We start from the raw sequence: 16,068 nt of genomic DNA on the forward strand, positions 1-16,068 counted from the left end.
ATCTGCAGACTCTGAAATACAAGAAAGGAGCATTAACCACATTCACTAGACCTTTACATGCAAACAGAAGGTTTTTTATGGAAGGGTGGAAAAGAATAACAGGAAATACACATTTATTTTTTTTAATACTTGCTCAGCTTTAAAAATAACACCCAGTAGCTGGACAGGAGCTTTGATTTTTTTTTTCCACTAATTGTCATGTATTTAAATGTTTCAAGTAGATAGGCAGCAGTATCACAACTGTAGAGAAAATCAACCTCATTGGAATCAAAAACTCCATTACCTTCAGCATGAGTTTCTCTAGAAAGCTGGAAAACAAGCTAGTGCTACAGTATCTTCTATAGCATTGTCAAATCTTCAGGCCTTAAAACATGTTGCAAACATTAATGAGAAATCTCACAAAATACCTGTGGTCTTGTGGTTGAGACAGCCTAACTCAGTTTCAAAAGAAAGAGGTTCAAAGCCTTGCTCTCTCAGAAGCAGCTCATGCAACGCTAAGAAAATTACTAAGACTGATGCTGAAGTGCTTTAAATTTAGCCATGGGAGTAATGCTGTTACATTCAATGACAAGAACATGCTTAAATGTTTTCAGATTAGGGTATTTAACAGTAACTTTGGGTGTACAGCCCAAATGAACCTCCTTCTAACAGTGTCATCACCAATTGATTGTGCACAGGAGCGGCTGAGGGGTTTCTGGAAACGATTCCACTTAATTCCCCTGGCGTGGCAGTCGTCAGTGGCAGGGGGGCTGCAGAAGGAGCCAGGAAGGGGTAAGAGGGAGGGCAATAGGTTGGCAAACCACAGCTGGTTCGCTATGGCCACAGCTGCCCCAGGGCCTCAGGCCAGGCTCGGTCAAGCTCTGCAGAGCAGTGACTGTCTCCTGGACAAGGCCTTTTTGGGATTCACGTGCTAACTTTGCTCACTTCCCCAGCCTAGCCCTAGTGGCATGGCTCAGCTACTTCCTTCTAAGCCTTTTAGGTTTTATGACTCATACCCTTACATGGCCAGCTCTCCTCACGTCTACACATGGACATAATCTGGAGGAGACAGCCTCAACTCTGTGGCACTTGCCCTCGCAGCAACGCTGTTGGTACCAGTGAAGTACCAGTATGGTAAAACACAGCTCAAAAATGAAATGATAAATCACGCTCAACGGTTTGCTTTGTACATTACAGCTTTTTTATCTTCATTGCTGAGAATTTCGTATCTGCCATTCCTTCATCAAGGATCAGCATTGATATATTTCCTGTATGTTCTTCACAAGCTTTTTTCCTCTAATGAATTACTACATTTTACATGATGCTTCCTTAGACTGTATATTACTCTTGCTTCTAAGAGAAGTTGGCTCTTTGGTCATGCTGAGCCTGGGATGCAAAGTGAAGCCCTAGGGAGAAGAGCTCAGGGGAATGGAGAGGAAAAAGGGCCTATTTAGTTGCCTGAAAATATAGCTTTGCACAAACCAAAGAACAGCTCTGTCATTTGAATCAGTGACTGCTCTGAGAGCAATAAAAGTCACAAACAAATGTCGGTACCACAAGTGTTGGAAGAGCTTATAAATCATATGTAAAGGGTAAAGCAATTATCTGAAGTACGATAGTTCTTCTTAAAACAAACTGATCTTCAAAAATAGGTTTACAGCCTCCCTTCAGGACAATAATTTTCATAGCTGAAATCTGCCAAAAAAACTTTGGAAACCACAATCAGTAAGTACTCTTTGTCTCCACTGCAAGGATAATTATATTTCCTTTCCCCCTCTTTCAGGACTTTTGCCCCAAAAATTGATAATGTAATTAAAAATATCATGACAATCAAGGAGTTCACCAGGTTGGAATTGCAAATTTCTGCAAAAATCATTTCTACAGTGGTCTTTTAGTATAAAAACAGTATGTTGGTTACCTCTTCTTCAGAATAGCGTCCTAAATGGGAAACTGTAGGACTTCAGAAAGGTACGGAGAAAGATCACGGGGCATATAAAGAACTTAAGTTAAAAAATAAATAAAATAAAAAGGATGCAAATAGCTTCAAAATGGCAGATTTGCCAGATAGAAATTAGGCCAACACATCAAATATACATTGTTTATTGTTGATGCCCCAGGCCACAAAATTATTTGGAGTCTTTGGCTTTCTGTGTGTACAAGATGACGGCAGAAGCCAAACAATGGACTGATGCTTGCTCTTTCAACTGCAGCCACCAGATGAGTGGAGTTGTTGTTTTTAAATATTTAGTGTTTTGTTGGAAGGCTGGCACCTCTCACATGCTCCTTGAAAGAGAAAAGGCACAAGTATCCGGCTAGGGTTCAAGACTGTAATCCAGCCCTCAATTTTCTGTCCCTCCCACATACGCAGAGCTGTATTTGCAACTTATTAGTTTGGGGCCTACTTTTTATTTTATTTTATTTTATTTTATTTTATTTTATTTTATTTTATTTTATTTTATTTTATTTTATTTTATTTTATTTTATTTTATTTTATTTTATTTTATTTTATTTTTGTTTAGTTTATGACGTTATATGCTTTTAGCATTTGTTCTTTAGTTTTAAAGTGGATTTTCATGGTCATGGGAGGACACAGAGACAAAAAACTCCAGCACAGGAAGGCATAAAAGGTACAATATGCTGAGCAACTCAGCAGCAATGGCCTTTGGATCAGGCTCCGTACCCGTGCCAAAGCAATTCTGCCCTTCCATATACAGCAAATTATTTGTAAGGACCTCCCCTGGTATTTTCACAAAATGACTTGTTCTGAAAAACAGAGGTGACCCTGGGCCTGGCCACTGGAAGATGCTTGTTTTTATACTAAGTCCTGCTTGGTTTATTATTTATAATGAGTCCGAGAGAAAGCTTGGGGTCCCCTGAGGTCAGTGTTGCCTAGTGGCTCCCCAACTACAATAGCCACAGGAACAGATCAGCAGAGGGTAAATGTACACAGCTCAGAAGTGGGTGGGATGAGATGCTCATCCACCAATTTCCATGCAATGTTCCTGATAAACATTAGCAAGATCTGAACACTTAAGTCCTTCCAGTAATCTTGAAATATCTCTCTTTAATTTACATGTTGATTTGGGACATTTTCTAGGCATTTCAATTGAGAAATTGAGGAGATTTTACTCAAATTTGTTCAAAAAACCCTGAGAACTGGGGTTCCTCTAAGCTCTTGCATAGCTTAATTTGTCCCCACTGTCTGCACAAGGGAGGAGCAGGCAGTTTTTTCAAAGCTGAGCACCTGCAGCTCTCATGGGACCACATCCAAGGTAATTTTAGCCATGACTGAAAATGATGCTACAGGATTTTGACATAAGGAGTGGAAACGGTATACCCCCATTCAGGAATGCTGGCAGATTTCTGGGTGAATTTTGGCTCTGGAGGCCAGTAGCAGCTCTTCCATTCACCGCCTCTTGGCATGGTCAAGATTTGGTCTAGAACGACCTAATTGACAGTAAAGTGAATGAGATCCTTCATATACATACTGCCTACGGTAAGTCTGCCTGAAGCCTAGCTCCTTTCGCTCCCCGGCAACTTCCTCTGCAGTGTTTGTGTCAAAACACAAACCTCTTCTTAACAAAACCAGCGAACACATAGATGTCACATTAAAGTGATCAACAGAAATCCTTTTGCCCGGAGAAGCAGGGGAAAGACAGAAAGCACCGTGAACCCTTTGTTTATGCTCTGAAAGGAGCCAAATGCAATGGAAAAATAAAATATATATATCCCAAAGGCTTCACAATTCTCTTTTCATTCAGTGTTACTGTATTGGAAAAATCTTTTATATAGCAATATTTTGCTATCTTTTGATAAAATTCTAGCTTTTTTGTGATCAGTGTTGGGTAGCTGGGTTTTTACTGCACTAGTGTACGCTCAGTAACGCAGTCTGTAGGTCAGGCTGCTAGTCTGAACAAAATAGGTTTAGAAACGGACGACTTGCCTGGTGAAGCATGAATCTTTTTTCTGTCTTTGGGAGTAATTATCTACTAACGGGCATGGTTTCACAGGACTGTATGTTTGACTATAATTGCTATGTCCTCTGTGAAATGCCAGTTGAATCATGGATTTTTCCCACTGTTTTTCTTGTTTTTAAGACCTATGCTTAAAAAAAAAAAAAAAAAAGCAACTAAATATGATCCAGAGGAATGTAGCTTTGCCAATTTTGCTGAAGCTGCTGATTCAACAAGGTTTTTCAGCATTTGCAAATGCACAGGCATGAGCCATCCTTTGAAACAGTACCACTAGTCATATGTTTAAAGTTACACTTGTGTTTAAGTACTTTGTGGAATGAAACCTTAATGCTGTGGGCTAAGCTGAGATGACTCATTTAAGGGAAAAATCATATATGTGAAAAAATATTTCCACTTCCTGATAAATGATAGAAGAGCTGTTTTTATTAAAAATCCAAAGATGAGCTCCTCTTAGTCAAATATACCATTGTAAGTCAGGAAGTATAAAACTCAGTACTATAGTAATATGTAATTTAAGAGGATTCAGCCCCATAAGAAACAATAAAAATAGTCAAAGTAAATAAGAGAAACTTTGTTAGCTTCTCAGGGAAATCTTGCTTGGAAAATATAGGTGATCAGTGCATTTAGCTTACTTCAAGTGAAGAAACAATTCTGAAAATGTAGGTTCATGTGTTTAAGCAGTGTGGAAGGCCAAACAGAAACTACTGGTGCCAGATAGCTTGCCTCTAAGTCTGTATCTTGTGTAAACATCATGTAGTGCTGGGTGTTAAGTGTTAAATGTCCTTCACCAGCAGTTTGTCCATCGGCAGGCATATTTTCCAGATGGTCTTTAGATGATCAGTTATGTTGTTCATAATTGCAAGTTCCTCCCCATGTGTCTCCTTCCCTGCTGCTTTAATGTGAAGAAAGGTAAAGTCTTTAACCACTAAGCAGCTGGCACAACTTGCGCAAACAATTCTTAGCACTGAGTTTGAGAATAGTTACAAAATAGGGAAGGCTCAAGTGGGCATTTTACTTTTAGTATTTGTTTTTTGTTTTTTAAAGGAAAAATCTCAGAAATAAAAACAGGTAGTGCATTCCCAGCTCTTTCTGATTCCATATGTTTTTCTCATGAATGCCGTTTACAATGGCTAGCTCCTCCAAACATTGTAGCTGCAGGAACAAAAAGTGCAGATGAACAAACAAAAACAAACAAACAAACGAAGACTTGTTTGAGTAATACTGTCTTCCTCTGCCAAGTAAACCAAAGTCTCTAATGGCTGGAGTTTGGGGCTATTTTTCACACATCTCTGTGAAAAATATGTGCATCCTGATCCTGCTCTCACTGAAGCCAAGAAGAGCGAGAATTCAATGGGAGTAGGATTAAACTCATAATGTTTTGAAGTGGGACAGATTGTTTGTTGTAACAAAAAATGCTATCATCATTATCATGCCATTGCTGTAATAATGTAATGATGGGAGGGTCAGCAGTGTAAGTTCTAATTTGGAGAGTTGAAATCGGCCATAACGAGATAGAAATGCATTCATGGAGCTACTGGGATTTTGCATTGCATTTATCCAAATGAGTGGTCTTTGGGGTGCTGGAACCTTTGAATGACTTCTTTTTGAAATACCGAACTGTTCACTCCAATGGAGATAAAATCAAGCCTCAGATGAATAAAAAGCAGTTACTACCTCACTACATTCATTTTTCCCATTGTCTCTAATGCACTAATGTTCTTGTACTTATAAAGATAATTTTGAAATATACATGCAGTTTATGACAACTTCTTTGTAGACTCTTCTAGGTATACAGTACCTTTTCAAAATATTAAGCAACTACTGTTTCTAAAGACCAATGGTCTTCATTGGACCATTTATTAAATGAAATAAACCACATTTGGTGGTAATCTCAGACATCACATGTTGGTTTTATTCTTTGTCAAAGTCTTTTAAAACTTTCTTGTGAGCACGGACTGTGACATTTGCTGTGTACATCTCTTTTTCAAATGCTGAAGTGAGGCACAGTGCTGGCACACAAAAAGTTTTTGTACAGAAAATCAGTGAATAATCTCTCACCAACTTCAATACAAACAGAATTAGGTTCAGCTTTCTGCACTTCAAAAGATAGCTACAGATAAATAGCCAAGTTATTAAGAGTATATCATCTGAACTAAATGAAAACTCTGCGCCTTTTGGGAAACATCCTTCTATAGCTATGCTTAATTATCCTTATGGAATTCACATCTATTTATACTCCCTATTTAACTCTTTAGTCTTTTGATACCTGGCTAATAGCTGATATCAAAAGCTTCCAAATTGGTTGAGGTGGGTTTTGTTTGTTTGCGTGTTTATTTTTGTTTCGTTTTGAATGTGATGTATTCTTTTGCAGTTTTAATTGTGCTATAGAGTTTGCATAAAACAGGAGATGGCAATAATTACCTCAGTCTTCTTGATGGCTTCAGCAGTGACTTGGCAGACCTTTTTTAGGAAGTTTAGGTAGGTGATAGTATCTCTATGCAGAAAGTTCTTGTGCAGTCCTGATGTGTTCAGCATATCGAGAAGTCTACAAGAGGATTCATCTCTTTTTATTTGTCCAAATATCTGGTTATTTACACACCTGTGGAAAGGAAAAAGAAACAACTCAAGCCAGCCAAAATGTTCCAATGAATCAGTCAGGACAAGCTATGTATATTTTGTCTATACTCAGTTTTGAGATGCTGGATGAAGCTATTTTAATTTTGAAACTATTTTCTCCATACACATTAGTAACCCTTTAACTTGACTTATTCCTCCTCCTTCAATATGACTCAGAAGTCCTTAAGCACTTTACTTTTGAAACCTGCACCTTGGAAAGTGTTTAACAGCATAACAGCTCTTGATTTTTGTGGGCTGGTATTACATGTTTTCCTACAAGCTATGTGCCAAAGGTGCAGTCGGGCTGATACAGACAATAGCCTAGGGTTTAGCTGTGCCTCAAGGAGCTTGTCTTCTAACCAGCCTGAGATAACCACCAAACTGCAGGCACGTGCCTGGCGTTGTGGTGTAGGAATCATGTTTTCCTGAGGGCAGAGGTGTCCAAAGAAGAAGGCAGGATTATTTAGTTTTAGTTACTGGCGTGTTGGTGCTGGTAATGTCCTTGCAACAACATTCAGACATGTGTTTCAGGGAAGGAGCTGAAGGCTAGAGGGGTCGCAGTAGCTGCAGTAGGGTGGTCTGAGTGCCAAGGAGAACGTGATAGGGGATGGAGAAACTCTAGGGACAGGGGCTGGCAGGCCCTACACATCAAAAAGTAGGAAGGCAAAGGGCATAAACAAAAACACAGATACTGCAGAAGCAAGTAATAATACATAATATAGTACTGAGGCAGTTAGCCTTCAATGCCTGCTCTTTGACATCTGAAAGGGCCATGTCTCCCAATAACCACCCTTCTTCAGGATGGTGATAATGTAAAAGTCAGTCCCCAGAAAGACCCCACTCAAGCATGTTAGATATATAAGTAATGAATGAGACAGCTATTTGGATTACATCACACGTTTCTGGAAACATGTGAAGAATACTCCATAGAAAAGAGAAGAATCAAAAGAAGTTGCTCTTTGATAAAGCAGATATTACAAATTAGATACCAGCCATGATTTTGTCTGCATTCAGTTTTATCTCAAAGGTCATCTTGGTCATACTGGGCTCAGCAATCCTGTGAAGTATGAAGTGTATTTAAGCCTGTCATTTGATGTAAGACAGAATGTGATCCAGGTTCAAATAGAAAGATAGTGGTTTTCACACATTTTTTTTCCTCCCAAAATGCTTTGGTAGTGCTGCCGGAGATCAAAATCCATGCTGCCAAATAAATGCATGCTATTCCTCATGCTACTGGAAATTGAAATTCAAAATTCTCACGCAACAAGTTGAGATGGTGATCTCTATCACACAATGTCACGTGCATATTAGGTGTTCATCCCTTATATCATGCTGTTGCAATCATGAGGAGCGTTGTGGTCATACAGCATCTCCAGTGATGCAAACCAGGCATCACCTGACTGTATGATATGGTGCATCACAGGATTTGTTTTAATAGAGTTTGGAGACAATCCTTTCAGTAGAATAGCAACATTATTTTTGTTACTAACAGACAGTCCCAAAACAACATTGCAAAAGGCGCTTTGAGGTCTCACTAACTTTAATGAAAATCAAACTTCAAAAGAAAAGGGGAAAAAATGTAATATTGAGCTTATCAGGCAAAGCTAAGCAGAAGGAATATTTTCCTTTCACTGAATTATGTCACAGTACAGTATTTTGATTTGTCCTTGCATGGTCATTCACAAATCAATATTGGAGAAGGTCCAGGGCTCACATCATCTGGCTGCAGTACTGTTGAGCAGAGGAACGCTTACTCCTAATAGCTGAAATACTGGTCTGTGCGGTGGGAGAGAAGACATTCTCTCTCTTTGAGTTGATGAACCAGTTTCTCCAGCGATGAAACACAGGCTTGTAGGGAGGAAGAGAGACTTTCTTTGTACTGGCAGAATTGGCCAGCCAATTCATCCACTGTTTGTCCCTTTTGGTCTTTCTAGGTCATTACTGCCAATTAGCTGGCATACGATGATGGTGCGCTCCATACAGACCTCCACCACATGGGTTGCATGCACCTGACTTCATCTGGATCTTTGGATATCTGGTCCTTGTCCAAGTCATCATAAATCACCTCCAACATGGCTAATTACCTGCATACCCCCCTCCATGGCAGTCCATTTGCCTGGGTAACATACAACATCTTCCTTGAAGGGATACTTTTCCTTCACACCTGACAGGACCCGCCTCCAGAGGTGAAGGCCTTGTGCCCCTTTTCCAATCACTTTGTCAATGCCCCCTTCCCTAGCAAGGGATCCCAGCTGCTTGGCTTGCTTGCCCTCTTACTCCATTTCTGTTGGCCCCATTATCCCAAGGATCAGGGAGCAGCCAGGTGGCAAGATACTTGCCAGGATGATGGCTGAAATCTTGCAGCTCACCCATGGACAGGGACAGGGTAGTTACTGCTGTGTTTATGAGACCTGTCCCTTCCTCCTCCTGATGTCATGATGGACCCATTTTGGAATAGCCTGCCTCATCCACTCCTTCCTCCTTCCTCCTTCTAGCAGAAGTTCCTTTTCTTCCTAAACAAATTGGCCTCTGCTCCCATTGTTTCTTCTTGAATGTAGGGAAGACTGATACTGCCACACGTTGGTTCTCTGGTTCAGCCACAGTGTCTGTCATCGGAGCTGCATTAGCCACAGTGCCTGTTGCAGGATTTGGATCAGATCCAGAGGTATTTTCTTCCTCTTGACAGTGCTGAATAGTATTGAATAGTGTTAGGTGTAGGTCAGGCCCCAGCACAGTGTGGTGAGCTGTAATTCTCTGGAATTTCCAGGGCCAGGACATACCATTTTTAAACTTTCTATTAGATTTTTAGAATTCTGCACTTGTTCAGGTGTGAAGTACAAAGCCATCAGAGGTGACAACCATGATAGATACCTGCCTATATGTTCCCACACCCCTTGCTACCCATAACCATCCTGACAGAGGGCGGATCTCAGGGTGGTATTCCTAAATAGTTGTTTAACCTTAGACAAAACCAAAAGCACATGCAGAAGACATAGCGATAGGTTCATGTTAGTTTGAGCATCCCAAGAATATTCAAAAATTTCAAGAGCTATTGTAACTAGTTTGGAGGAGAAAAGGTAAAGAGTGTACTTGTTAATAGTTTCCATGATAGGATTCCTGAAGTGCAAGAATGACGGCAAACACCAGATTAAATTCACAGTCAGTGTAACATGAGCTCGTACAAACTGGCAAAAACATAAACAAGCTTAGGCCAGCCCCCAGAGGTGATAAACAAGAAAGAGGTTAAGAAAAACAACCCTTGGAGCAAATAAGTCAACACTGTAAACAAATAAATCAGTGTTGTGACCAACAACTATTAAATGGACATCATGTTTATAACAAATTTGTTAAAGGACTGTTGTAGCTTTACCCAGCAGGCAGCTCAGCACCACATGGATGTTCATTCACTCTCCACCCTTAGTGGGATGGGGGGAGAACTGAAAAGAAGAGTGCAAGAACTTGTGGGATGAGATAAGGGAAGTTTAATAAGAAAGACAGGAAGAAAAAAAAAAAAAAGAATAAACATAGTAAGTGATGTACAACTGCTCACCACCTGCCGAATGATGCCCAGCCAGACACTAAGCAGCAGCAGCTCCCCCAGCCAACCCCCCCAGTTTTGTTGCTGAGCACGATGCCACATGGCATGGGACATCCCCTCTGGCCAGCCTGGGCCAGCTGTCCTGGCTGTGTCCCCCCCAGCTCCCAGTGCACCCCTAGCCTCCTTGCTGGCAGGGCAGCATGAGGAGCTGGAAAGTCCTTGGCTCTGTGTAAGCACTGCTCTGCAACAACTAAAACATCAGCATGTTATCAGCATTGTTGTCATCCTAAATCCAAACACAGCACCATACCAGCTACTAGGAAGAAAATTAACTCTATCCCAGCCAAAACCGTGACAAACAGCCATGCCCCTGATTCAGTCACACACTAGAGATCATGCCTGGCTTTAAGCACACAGGTTCATGTTGGAATTAAATCTGAGTACCCAAAGCAGAGGACATACCTAAGCACATTTCTGAATTGTGATCTAACTTTGTAAAGGAGCTTGGTGAGGCTTCCACTGCATCTGACTTCTGTACCCATTCGGTTGGCAATTGTCTACATTTCACAAAAGTGGCTACCATCTGCTGACGAATATAGCTAGGATGGTTTAAATTAGGATATTGAAATGCCTCTCAGCCCTAGCTGAAGTCTTTTTTATTTGTGTGCACTGGATCAGCCTCAGTACAAGCAATCGGGCTGTGTGGAAACTTGGCAGCAGAGAAGATCAGCTCTGGTAGAAAGGTGCAGTGGACACTGTTGGGGAGCATGGGTTGATTCAGCACAAGGCATCTCTCAGAGCCACAAGTGAAGGTTTGAAACTTGGAAAATAATAATAGTGTCAATACCATGAGTGCCAGGCACAAGGTGCTATGCAGATTAAAAAATAATAATAATAAAATAAAAGATGGAATAAATAGTGCTCTGGGTTTCTAGAACCCCATACAACTTTCCTGTTTTAAAATTGTTCAAAACTTCTACTTTTGCTGTTTTTATCAAAATGTTTTGACAATGATGTATGCAACACAGCTTGTTTAAATCAGAGATCGGTTGACAGCAGAAGTCATGAATTTCAGTTTCTGGTGGCTCTATGTGCCATGTGATTTATTTCCTTCCTAACAAAGTACGGTGTCTGATCAGGGTGATTTTCTAGATTGCCATTGTCTTTCTCCCATGTGGCATTTTCTAGTGGCTGGTATTTCAGCTGAGCTCGCTTCTAGAAATTTCCCTCAGTAAGGGCACAAACTTTCCTCTGCTACACTAAATAACTTCAGTGAGCCTTAGCACCTTGATGAGAAGTTTATAACAGTGAGTTACATTTACAAAAGTTCTTAGATGTCATGGTCTATATTTTATTGTCAAACATCTGGAGTAAAAATCAGTTGATTTTTTAAAGCAACATCTGGAGTAAATTCACGCAATTCTCTGCTGCTGTGACCTTACATCACTACAGTATAATATTAATGAAACACACATTAAAAAAAAAAAAAACACTGTATTCTGTTAAGCGTTGCCTATTTATGAGAACAAGCTAATTTTGTGAAGACAAAGCAGGGCTTTGCATGTCATAGAAGACTTACTTTAAAACTTGTCCAGTTACACAGATCAGTTTACACCCTTTTCCATCAACAAACAATTGAAAAGTATCACCAGCCAATTTGTCCCAGATTTGTAGGCTCTAGGGAACTAACTTTCAAGGGAAAAGAGAGAAAATGGAAGGAAATAATATTACAGATTACACAGAACCATGTCTGTTTCCACTCTGCTTCCAAATCTGCAAGTTGAGGAGAAAGTAAAGATATTAAATTCAACAATTTGTTAAATCCTATATAATTTCAGAAGCATAGGGAAGGAAGTAAACTAAAATCCTAACCATAGATGAATTTTTGTGGACATTTTCTCTAAGTTTTCTAAAAAACAGGAGTAAGCACTGGGGGAAATGAGATATTTGTGTGATGTAGGTAGGAGACAGAAAAGTGAGAGTGCTCTCTCCTATCCGTCAGCCACCACAGCGAGAGGAATGCTGCAGCTACTCCTCACATACTAACAGTGTTGGCAATACATTGTATTATCCCTTGAGAAGGCAGTTATTATGCTTATTTGGAAAAGACATCTCAGCATCCTGTAGTGAGGAAATCAGAACATAGCCCAACATACTTTATAAAGCATGGAGACAGGAATAGAAGACAAGGTAAGTGCATCCACATGTGAACTAACATCAGGCAACATCAGGCCCTGATGGCGCAGCCATGTCAGCACTGTTTTTTACTGCCAAGTCAAATCATGTCTGCAAAACTTCTGTTTCTGCAAAAGAAGTTTTTTCTTGTATTTATCTTTGGTGTAAGAGGCAAAAAAAAAAAAAAAAAATAATCCAAGGGACGCCATGAATGGCTTGCTGACTGAGGTAGGCAGCAAGAATCCCTAACCATGAAGCCAATGGTATTGCACAGGTATGTTTATGCCTCTATGCCCATCCTGAATCCATTTTGCATTATTCCCAGAGGTGAACAAAACCCTAAAGCTTGGAAGTAAAATTAGGGTCAAAGTACCACACAGTTGTTCTTATCTGGATCCAAGTTTCACAGCATGGAAATCCCAGCTGGTTCGAAAGCAAGCTGTAAATATGATGAGAACAGATTGTTTTCTGGCTGCTGGGAGTGTTTGTTTTATCTCCTCAGGGAGAATGTGGGTTCCCTAACCCACACTCTGTGTTTAGGCTCTCTGCGGGGAAACCCTAGAGAGGAAATTCTAAATCATAGCTTTCTGCACACTCTATTTGACAGCAGGGTCCTGGAAATTCACGGTGTCTTTGCTGCTCCCTTGGCTGAAATCAACAGAATTTCTATAGGGGATTTAACGGATTTCCCACTGGTGACTAATGAAGGTGTAACTAGTATCGGTGATGATGGGGAATTCTCCTAAGAGGTATTTCTCAGTTACGAAGAGAAAAAACAAAAAACAAAAACATGTAGCTCATTTCAGGGAGTATAATGACATTGATACAGGCTTGTGTACACCCGAGCAGACCAATTACAGACATGAAAGGCTTTAGGTAAGTATCATTGTTTCCCTAAGTGATTTTGCAACCTTTTTATACACTTTTCACCAAATGCAATAAAAATCAGAAATATTTTAGCACTACACCTTCCCTTCAGCAGTTTAAAAAAAAAAAAACAGACTTTTTTTTTTTTTTTAAAGGGACTTTGGATAATTAAGCACAAAATTCCAGTTAATTTAGAAGTGGTCTGACATGCTATCTCAGTTTTCAGCATGTCAGGAGAGAAGCTTTAATGTTCACTGGCAACCACAACACGCTACCACCCCTGTACTCTATTATGTCATGTGATTTGATCCTTTAAAACTCACATTTTTAGGCAGCTTATTTACCTATACTTCTTCATAAGATGTGTATACCAAGAGGCCCTGCCTTTCCTCCAGGACTGTGCAATCTTTTGAACTACTTATGAGAAATCAGGAGCGTGACCTACTGCATCTGCTGGAGAATATCTAAGAATAATCATATATATCAGCACAATCATCAAGCAACATCACCTACTTCGAATTTAAGCCAGGCTTAGTAGTCACAGCTGGAGATGAGAGTTTGGAAAAGAAAAAGTTGGAGGTAAGAGAAAGAATGAAGATTTCAAGGTGGAAGTTTGCTTCACCTGAGCTCATTTCTGCCCCTTGGGAGTGGGGCTGTCATCCTAGCTATCTTTTGTGTTCTTCTGAAATATCTGGGTCTTCTCTGTGGTGTGACCTGCTGAAGCTGAGCCTCCTGTGGTGCTGTAGGGATGCTCCTGCAGTAGTACATACATCCCCAGTGAGATTTAGACTGGGCTTTTACCTGACAGCTGCTGCCATGGGATGATCTGTATTTCTACTTGTGGGAAAGAAAGATCCGTGGGTCTCATTTGTGGCAGAAATCTTATTTATTTGGGCACAGATGAAAAGCTGAATGAAGCTAAGCTGTGTTTAGGAACATTCATATAACAGGAAAATCAATCAATGAACACATACAGGAGTCAACTTTTACTTAGAAAGACTAGTTTGAAGTTAGTGAATAGATCAAAGCAGTTAAAACAAAAATAATGACTTACAAAGACTAATGATAGAGAATAAGAACCTGCACAAAAACAAATAAAACACCTGCCTGAACTTGAGGGTGGCAAGGGAATTATCCACAATGAAACATATTTCCTGAAACATGTTTACATGAAAATTGCTTGGGGGTTGGGAGCACAAGTTAATTAGCTGAAAAATGACTGGATGGGTGAGGTTAGATGATCTGTTTCTCTAGTCAGCATTTTAAGGCCAATGCAGACTAAAGGGAGCAGAGAAAGGGAAAGGAGGACACCACAGGTTAAAAACAGAGCAAAGGACCCAGCACTGTATTGTTTATTTGATAGAGTAAATAATACCCCATAAAGTTACGGTGTTTAAAGCTGATCAAGGATAACTCACTACAGTGTCTTCCCAACAGCAAATGCAGTTCCCATGAAGTTGTTGTTTTCCACAGGAAAATTATATTTATATATATTTTTCTGGGAAAAAAAAAGGGTATTTTTAGTTGTTGAATTGACTCAAGATGTTTCATTTTAAGTCAGTTAGCTAAGTTGTTTTTCTTTCCTATGGCCAATTGCCTCATAGGAGCTCTAGACCAAGTACCTTGCTCTCTTTGGGCTGGGCTGAGCATTGTGGTTATACAACATCTCCACTGATGCAAAATAGCCATCACCTGACTTTATGACATGGTGCATCACAGGATTCACTTGAACAGAGTTTGTAACAACAGGTGTAATCTAACCGGAATACTTGGCCCTTAACACATGATGAATATTGACTAACACGAGCCAAACACAAGGTTCAGCTGCACTGAGTCTTTATATATTGGAATATTATAGGAACTATGATCAGAGCACATGCAACACTCAGAAGAAAGCCACCCACAGTTTCTGAGGTTCAAACACAGGCTGTCACATGCACAAGTAATGCTCACAAAACAGACTGCACATTCAAGGCTAGGATGATGCTTATCCTTTGAACATTTTTCAAATAAACAACTTTATACAAAAAAGCATTATCCCAAAAAAGTGCAAAGAAGTAGCTGACTAATCACTTGTGAACATGTAGCCCTGATAAAAGCATAGATGGCATTTTAATGAACGCTTATGGCAGCCTTTTTAATCCCAGGAAACTGTGACACTATATTAGAATCATAGAACCATAGAATCATCTAGGATGGAAAAGACGCTTAAGATCATCAAGTTCCACCATCATCTAATCCTACCAGGTCCACCACCAAACCATGTCCCTGAGTGCCACATCCACACGTCTCTTAAATACCTCCAGGGATGGGAACTCCACCACTTCCCTGGGCAGCCCGTTCCAATGCCTGACCACCCTTTCTGTGAAGAAATTCTTCCTGATATCCAGTCTAAACCTTCCCTGGCAGAACTTGAGGCCCTTTCCTTGTGTCCTATCGCTGGTCACCTGGGAAAAGGGACCGACACCCTCCTCACTGCAGCCTCCTTTCAGGTAGCTGTAGAGAGCTGTGGTGCAGTCTGCCCTCAGCCTTCTCTTCTCCAGACCAAACAGCCTCAGCTCCCTCAGCTGTTCCTCATAAGCCTTAATTTCTGGTCCATTCACCGTTTCATTTCTCTTCTCTGTACACACTCAACCCAAGTTCCTTCTTGTAGCGAGGGGCCCAAAACTGAGCACAGTAATCGAGGTGCGCCCTCACCATCGCCACATACCAGGGGACAAACATTTCCCTGGACACACTATTTCTGATGCAGGCCAGGATGCCACATGGGCACACTGCTGGCTCGTGTTCAGACAGCTTCCAACCAGCACACCCAGGTCCTTGTCTGCTGGGCAGCTTTCCAGCCACTCCTCCCCAGGCCTATACTGCCGCGTGGGGCTGTTGTGACCCAAGTGCAGCACCCGTCTTCTGAGCAATGCT

The sequence above is a fragment of the Anser cygnoides genome, chromosome 3 (assembly GCF_040182565.1).
Source record: "Anser cygnoides isolate HZ-2024a breed goose chromosome 3, Taihu_goose_T2T_genome, whole genome shotgun sequence".
In the NCBI taxonomy this organism is placed as follows: Eukaryota; Metazoa; Chordata; class Aves; order Anseriformes; family Anatidae; genus Anser; species Anser cygnoides.